Here is an 8,643-nt window from a genome sequence, read left to right on the forward strand (position 1 = left end):
ACTGTCATGCCCTCACGATGTGTCCACCGAGTGAACCGACTAGCGTCTTCGCTGGCAGCATTCACGTCCCACTGCTGCTGCCACTGCTCGATCGTCCGGTCTCGCTCCTGATCCCGATCACCGGTCCTGAAGTCCTCGCTGGAAGGATGGTTTAGCCGGTGGTGTACCCAGCTGTCCTCCTCAATTAGCAGGCATATAGGGATGAGCCCGTCCAGCAGCACGGCCGTCTCTCTCCTCACCATCCGGAAAGCCCGACACACACGAATGGCCGTCGTCCTCTGCACCCGCTGCACCAACCTACGACATTGGCACAGCTGCAGTCCCTCCGACCATATTGGGGCCACGCGACGACTTCGGGCCACTGTGGTTCGGCATGATGCGCGTGACGACTTCCGCAACCTTCATGGCCTTCGCTGCAACCTGCTGAACGTGCGGCAACCACGACAGGTGGTCGTACAACCAAACTCCAAGATAGCGGATGGAGCGCTGGGATTGCACAACCACACCTCCGATGTTAATGCTGACGACCGAATGATACTTAAGGGTGGAGATCAACGTCATTTCCGTCTACTCATGCACCAACGAGAGACGGTTCCGGTACAGCCAGTCCATGATTGCCGCGACGGCTCGTTCAGCTGTCGAGGAAGCGGCATGGGGTGCCGTTGCGGGGACCAAGACGACAAGGTCGTCGGCATAGCCTACAACCTCGAGCCCCTCAGGCAACTGGACACCCATCTGGACCCCGTCGTACCGTGCTGTTGCGCGCTGGTGGCCTGATTACGTCGGAGAGGCTTACTGCTGCTACTGAGGCAGAGACTGCCTCACGTTGAGGATGGGGGACGCAGTAGCAAGATGCTGGGCCCAAAAGGAGAAGGTCCAACGGAGCACGGATAGAAAGAGTGGGAAAAGCAAAAGGAAAAATGGGCAAAAGAAATAGATTGGGACTGTGGGTGCTTTATGCACCATTTAGCCTCTTCTTTTACACGAAACCCTCCCGAGTCAGAAAGGAAGAGAGTACCAGTATGGGTTTTGTTTAATGTTGTTGTGAACCAAATCTAATTTTTATTTTATTTAAACGCTGCATATGTTACAGTATCACTCAAGCGTAGGTTTATGGTTGAACAGATCATTTCACAAACAAAGCGATATCAGGCAGATCATGCTCCATTGAACTGATCATATAACGATGCTGAAGCAAAATTTGGTGTTTTACCATCCTTGCCACCGTGCTGTGAAGATTTTTCTTGTATGACTCGGTTCGAACATATAAACTGTTGTCGCTATACCTCACCTCATAATAAACCTCACGAGTTTGGTCTCACAAAATGCACCGTGTCTGAATATTCGACTTGTCTGGTACCAGGGGTAGAGGCGATAGTGGTTAAAAATTAAAGTTCCATATGTACCTTCGTGGTGAGGACTAGTTAACAAGGTAACTACGAGGTATTAGCAAGTCTAGGCAAGCCATTAGCCGGTGCAATCTAGAAGCTCGCAAAGCCAAGAAGAAGTGATATTAGATTAGATAATATTCACTAACATACCGTAATTAGTTGGATAATCCGTCAGGTGCTTCAAAATCCGTTTTAAATGCTTGTTATAGAATTTTGTACCAAACATGCCCACGCCTAGTTACATCGAATACGTTACAGCGTACTAACGGTGCCTCAGTGCATAAACTAAATTCTAGGAAAATCACAAGCAGCATGTGAGCAGGAGTGAGCACCCGACGGGAGGTAATCCTGGCTGACAAGCTAACAACCTTCTCCAACTGGGCATTGCATAAATTCATGAAAGCATTTGGTTTTGCTTTTAATATAATTTAGATAAATATTATAATTTTGGGAAAACGGTCAAGTGCCATCAAACTAAAAAGTAAATAAATAAAAAAATATTTTAATTCAATGTCAAATACATTTATAAGAGTCTTTTGTAACTAAAGTCAAATATCTTAAAGGAATCATCTTAAGCCATCTGAAGTCTTCATCTACAAATATTTAATTATGGCAGTTTATTCGATAGTTAATATAAAATTAGCAATGGTTGTCAAAGGTTCTAGTCAATCTCGTATAGCCCCAATTTCCATAGCTATAATTGTTCTACCAATATGCCTGAACAATAATTCATACTGATTTGTTTAATTGAACTTTCATTACCAATTCTACCCTTTTAACTTTACAAAAAATGGACATATTTTCGTGATTGTTAATAAAATAGTTTTTCAATCTACAATATTCGCTTTCAACTCAGCATGATGCAATCGTTTCACTTTCCGTTACACTCTTCAAACTGTTTTCAATTCAATTTCGCTCGCTAGTTTTGTTTGAAAATTTAATACCACAATTCCAAACGCTCGTTGAATCAATTACCCTTGCGCTTGAACACTTTTACCAAACCGGAAACTTTGTTTTCCCCTAAAGGTGTTCGACAATCGCTCAGTCTACAGTCAATTATTCTTCGCCGTCACAAGCGGAACGAAAGCAAAAAAAAACCGCACATAAATGAACGACCTGAGGGTGGAACCGTGCGCCACTATCATTCATTAACGCCTCTTTACATCGCCCCTGCTCAAATGGGCCACCATTTTTCATCCTCAGTCACGTTCATTTTTCACCCGTAAAGTTGACATCACACGCTAAACGCAGCGTAAGGTGCGCTTCAGCCAAAGGGCACCGATCCATATCAGCAGGTCGGGTGGAAATGTTTAAAAGAAAGTAAATGTGACGCAAAAAATATGGCAAACGCACCGAAATGTGTCCTCGGGGAAGGAGAGCGAACTGCTGTTGAGTTTAGCGCGGAAGCATACAGAGCACACCGACACACACATGCGACACGGAAGTAAACCTCTTCAGTGTACTGCAGAACGTGAACCCGTGATGCCACCGTACGTGCTCACTTAAGTCATCTTACACAAGGATCAGCCAACAACGCAACCCCTTTGCCAGTCGACGGTTCCTTCCTACATGCATTTCAAGAGTCAAGCAGGACTGTCGTCTGCCGTTTCGGGATGGGTAATCCATCAGTCTAATACACCAACCTAACTTTCGCGTCACCGTTCGTGCTGTGCTTTTTGCCGTATCTTTGATCTCGCCGAATTGCACTCGACTCGCGGCTCGCTGAAGCATCCATTAACATATTTTTTAATTACAGCTAAGCAAATGTTAGCGTGGCTTCTGCCACCGGTACCATCCGATTTGTGCCATCCGAAACGCTTGCACGTTCATTCCTTCATTCCTGGCGGGATAGTATGATATGGAAGCTTTCACTTGCAGGCTAGGCGACATGTTTGCTCATCCTTTCGGTGATGAATTGGTTCTATTTTCGAGTGTAGTCTCACTGCCAAACATACATTTAACAGCGTGCCTGAGTCTGTATGTCCCTTATTTATTTATCATCAATTGTTTTGCAAGGATTTGAGTCTATACTGAAAACATATGCAATCAAATTTAATAATTGATGCTTCTTGTCGGTTGAATCCTTGCACCTTGTGTGATCCTAAGGAGAGTCCCTTTCGCTTATCAACAGTCCAAATATAAACTCTTCAATTTTGGCTCATCTGTTTCATTGCATTATTGACAACTTAGCATTAAAAATATTTACTGGATTTCTACTGCTCCTCTTCTCTGTATACTCTCTGTCTTTCTCTGCTCCTCTCACATCACATACTTTCAACTTTATCGTAGGTTCATAGGTTTATCTAACAGGAAAAAAGGTTCAATAAATTTAAGATAAATTAAATTTGAATTGCTTCATTTTTTATTCAATTTTTTCCATACGCTATTCATTTTTTATCCTGATTATTTTAACAAACTTTAACTTTTTAAATTTTTTCCAATTCGGATTTCCATTTAGGTGCATAAATGAATTTAGAATTTGTTTTAGGATAATCAAAAGGGACTTGGGGCTCGTATGAACTTTTCTTTGATTTTCTGCAATTCCCCAACGAATGATACTTTATGCGCATTGAAAAAAGCAAAGTTTTAAACATGCCTTTCAACACATTCGTGTGCCTGGCGGCTGTTTCTGTTACCTTTCATGCTATAGTAGTACATTCTCACCAATATTAATGTCACACCGTCATAAATAAACTGTCTGTTTCACGGTTAAACGGGCCCTGTAGCACCATTCAGCCGCTATTCAAAACGGTTCGCCTATTCATGGCAACCTAACTCCCATCGGTGCAATTCCTGAATGAACAGCTTGCAAGTGAGCACATCCACTATTCATCACATTCATTAAAGGTGAAAAGTGGGACGACCATTTTCAAAGCACCGCTACAACCCTTAACTTGTCAAACGCAAAACATGTTTGCTGAAGCCGTCTTTAGAGTCTTTAGTCGTCCATTCAGGCCAGTTCCACTTACAACTGGGGGAATCGGAATTCAAAGCGATAGTGCCGTAACCAAAAAACGTGCTCTCCGGGAAGATAAAGAGCAGCCCGCACTTGTGCACAAGTAGCCGATTGAGGCTCAGTTTTACACTCTGGTAAATGTGGATAACAACACACTCTAGCCATAAATATCAAGCTTGTATACGAAAAAGTTATTGTGGCAGTTATTTGTTTCTAAAGAACAAATAATTGTTCTTCAAACATATCCACATTATCCTTCCTTAAGCAAAAATAAACACAGAGTCGTACGGCTTCTGGAAGAAATAAATAAATAACGGCCGTTTTTTTCATAGGTTTATTTTTACTCGTGGCATTTTGATTTGTAGAAATTGGGTCAATCAAAGTATAGACCGACCAAAAGGTGGAAGAAAGTAATAAATAATAATTTATTACTTGCTTCCACCTTTCGGTTAAATCGCGGATTCTTTTTCGGAAAAATGATACGTTTTTCGACGCATCTCAGGTATCCAACCAATTCTGGATCTGTTTGTAGGAGGAGAACTGCTGGTCAGCCAATCCAACTGCCATGGATCGGAACAGATGGAAATCCGATGGTGCCAGATCCCATTTGGATGGTAAAACATCCCATTTGAGGGTATTAAGGTAGTTTTTCACAGGTTACGCTACATGTGGCCGAGCATTGTCATGCATGAGGATAACTTTGTCGTGGCGTGATGAGTATTCTGGCCGTTTTTCACGCAGTTTTCGGCTTCAACTCATCAATTGTTCACTAGTGATTGTTTCTCCCAGTTTCAGAGGTTCGTAGTAGATGACGCCGAGCTGGTCCCACCAAATACTCAGCATTACTTTCGAGCTATGTATGTTTGGCCGAGCTGATGATGTTGGGGTATGACCGGGGGATTCCCACGATTTTTTGCGCTAAGGATTGCTAAACAATCTCTACTTCTCGTCTCCCGTCACGATTCTGAGCAAAGGTTTCACCTTTTCTTTTGTGCCGCTGGACCAACAATTTACACAATTCTTCGTCGACGAATGTTTTGGGCCTTCCATCACGTTGAGCATCCTCCACGACGAAATCATCGCTTTGAAAGCGTCAAAACCAATCCCGACACCTTGTTTCGCTTACAGCAGCATCACCGTAAACACTGGAAAGCTCTTGATGCGCTTCGGCTGCCGTTTTCTGCGCTCGAAACAAAAAGAGCAAGACCTCCCGCATTTGGCGCTTATCCGGCTCAAAATCAGACATTTTCAAGAACTAGGAACTTTTACTCGATCGAACTAATCACTAATCTGTTTACACAGTTTGATTATGTCCTTCCCGAACTTGATTTATGACTCTCGTAAACGTCAAAATCGCTCCACAGTTCACAGTGGCCCCATCGATTTCAAAACGGCCGTAATTTATTTGCGGATCTTATAGGATTCATCCATTTTGAAAAGCCGTTGAACAAAATAAAAATAAAACTCGCACTTTATCAAAAAAAGAGCAAGTGGTTTTGGACGATAAAAATCTTATTTTCTAGTAACGCAGGAAGATGTTACGAAATATCAGAATGTTACTGCTTTTAATTATGTTTATTATCTATATTTTATAAAGGACAATGCAGCTACGTGCCGTCATGTTTAACAGTAAATAAATATAACTTTTTTGAATTTCGTTTACTTTCATAATACCATGTGAGTAATAAAATATCAAATCAGGATTTCCGTAAACCACTTTACAACTTCTATTCAAACCATTAATTAGTTCGGCATTCACTTTGAAAATTCTGCTACAGTTCATCATAACTTCAATTATTGCCAACGATACGCTGTAATGACTTGCTCATGTTACAACGATCAATTTCTCACCAGGAAGACGCCAGCTAGCTTCAATTTCCTCCAAACATGAGCTTCCATCGTCGTTCAGTATGCACGCTGTGCCTTTGAGGCCAAACATTATGACAAAACCACGCGGCTTCGGACGATGCGGACGGACCCAATAAATGGAATATTTGTCACATTCATTTTCATGATAAACGGCAAAGACGGTGAGATAATGAGGATTACCATTGGTATGTGGAAATGTAGCGCAGATGCAGTCCTTGGACAGAGTAGCTGATACGTGGGCACGCAATGGTAGATCATATTTGTTCCATGATATTATAGCTAAGACTACTGTTTCACACAGATCAGCCCGACGGTACAACTGGGTAGTATGAAATTAATCATCATCCATCGGTCAACTTGGACCTGTCCTGCATGGAAATGCAATCTCTACGGCTACAGAAGGCCTACTGTGTTCGGCAATGCACAATATCAATTCGAAGAAGCAAGCCACGGGCTACCGAAAACAGCGTGCAACAGTGAATCTTCATACAGACCACATGGATGGATCAAAGGTGAATGGCCCTGCGGGATCTCTAAATTATATTCGGTCTTTGCATCCCAAAACAGTTGAATTTGCTATGCGTGTGCGCGTGTGGGAGAGAGAGAGAGATTCTGTACATTAGATTTAATTTGGTATTGTGTAGCTTTATTATGTCTCACTCAGCAAGCTCATAGACGGACAAACTTAAATCAACATAGTAAGCATTGGAGTGAAAAGCACGCAATCTCAATCAGGAGAATACTCAGAAACTTGCCGGAAGTTATGTAACTGATCATATTTGCAGCAAATTCAAATAAAACCCTACCAACATGTGCGATAGGCGCCACGCAGTGTCAGATATTTTAGAAGAGCTTACTGATGAAGAAATTCGAAGACGAATTATTGTTTACGGTGGACCCAACCTACCCGTGACGGAACATACTCGAGGAAGATTACTCGAAGTTCTGCGAGAATACATCGATAAATCACAAGCACACAGCAGCCGCTCGAAAGATAGCACAGACAGTGATGCAAACACACTCAAACCCATCGCTGGACGTAACTTTGGCGCACCAAGTTCACCTAAACCGTCCACATCAAAGGCAACCACGCATAGTGTAACGATTGCAGCGTATGAAGTACCTCGTACGGAAGAATTTCCATATCAAATTATTGTATACAGCAGCGTTACATTTATGTTCAGCTTTATTGTGTATTACTTTCTGAACAAAATTATGTAAAACAATACACAATTCGTGTTAATTCTTTGTAATTTGTTTGTGGTTTTCAAAACATTCTTTATATTATGGATGCTTTCTCAGCACACGGATATTAAAGATTCGGTCGGGATTGTCTGATAGTATAAGCGACAGCGGCATCGGTCTTCACCAGGCAGAAACTGGCTTCAAAACGTGTACGGACCTTTCCTCCGCAGTGAAGACCGTCGATCCATCTACCTGGTATCAATGGGTCTAATTAGCCGTCAGATATATGGTGGCCAAGTTTTTTTAACAATTGGTATTTTTTTAGTGTATGTCCAAAATTTAACAACAAATTTCTTAGCCTACCCTTCGTAACCATGGAATATTCCCGCGAGGGACTGATTCCAGAGCTAAACGATGCTTTGTATTGCGCCTTGTTACCGTATTTTTGTCGCACAGTCCCCTTCCGTACATTCACCGTTTAACCGCACCACTCCTCTTTCAACGGTCTGAAGTAGTGGCCTCTGTTATTGAGGCCTAGTCCACTGCGGTGAATAACTCGCGCTCTGTTCTGTGAATAATGGAACCGGTGTCTCTCGCCGCCTGCTTGCGCATACGTTCTATGAGACGACGACGTACCCGGCTCCGTACTAAGTCCCCATCAGAGGGTGGCTCCCGTCTGCGACGGCTTCTTCCAGGAGAAACTGGTGGTAGTTTTCCCTCCCGAACTCTGCCTCTCCATACTCTCTGCATATACAAACGCCGTTCATGCCTGAGTCGCATCGTCTCGGGGGAAGATGGTCTCCTCCTGCTGCGTTAGGGTATGGGAAGCGGGTCCGTCCCAGCACGCTCTGAATCGACCGTCAGATGCAGAATCTGCTCATCGCAAGCTGCTGAAGCTGCCACAATGTGCGATGCTAGACGAGCGCCAGCCCATCCGTTCGCCCTATCACGTGTGCCTCCTCCTGCCGTGCTCTTTCATCTGCCGCCTGCTCTACTGCTTCGAGTGAGGCAGGATTAGTCCAAGCGTTAAGTGCAGCCTCGTCTTCGCGCCAGAGTTGATACTGGTGATCCGCCTGGCAGCTTCGTGTATGCCCCTCAACCGTTCTGGACTCTCCAGTAGCTTAATGCCGAGGTTGTCGTCGTGCACCGGAAGAATCCGTGTCCCGTGAGGCCGCCCAGGATCATATGGTGGCCCGATCGTGTAGGCGACAACAGCGTCGGCCTTCACACGGCAGGCCAGAA

This window comes from Anopheles maculipalpis, chromosome 3RL (genome assembly GCF_943734695.1).
Source record: "Anopheles maculipalpis chromosome 3RL, idAnoMacuDA_375_x, whole genome shotgun sequence".
NCBI classification, from domain to species: Eukaryota; Metazoa; Arthropoda; class Insecta; order Diptera; family Culicidae; genus Anopheles; species Anopheles maculipalpis.